This window comes from Haliotis rufescens, unplaced genomic scaffold, assembly GCF_023055435.1.
Source record: "Haliotis rufescens isolate VD_foot unplaced genomic scaffold, xgHalRufe1.0.p SCAF_12, whole genome shotgun sequence".
NCBI classification, from domain to species: Eukaryota; Metazoa; Mollusca; class Gastropoda; order Lepetellida; family Haliotidae; genus Haliotis; species Haliotis rufescens.
The window spans coordinates 16276298-16276828 of NW_025963802.1; positions in this window are offsets into that span (position 1 = coordinate 16276298).

Genomic DNA, 531 nt, shown 5'->3' on the forward strand with positions numbered 1-531 from the left:
CCGTATTAACACTCTTATCCAGAGGTTTAGTGCTAATGACCCTAATCACATTCCTGAGTGATAGCCAGAATGTAAACAACAACCAATGTCAACAAACACGTGTCCATAATTAACCACGTGACACAGATCAGGTGACACCAACACGGCACGCTCTGCAGGATAAATATAGCACCGTGTTTGTAAACAAACGGATTATTAGTGGTTGGATAAGCATTAGGAGGTGTAGTTAGTCTCAGGAGGTGTACATATTATTATTATTATTATTATTATTATTATTAATGAAATACATATTACGTATAAATGTATATGTGAGTAAGTCAAAAATATTTAGAAAGCTGATTTATAGTTAAAGTTTAGAGTAGAAATATGTTGTATTTCAGTGCAGTTATCATACTGTTGTGGCTTGACTTGTTTGTTCGCTGGGGTGATTTCCACCTTTTCCCTCCATACAGACGTCCCTCCCTCCCTCCCTCTCTCACTGACAATACTACTTTCAGTGTTTCAGTGGTCACTAAGGTATATATATACATT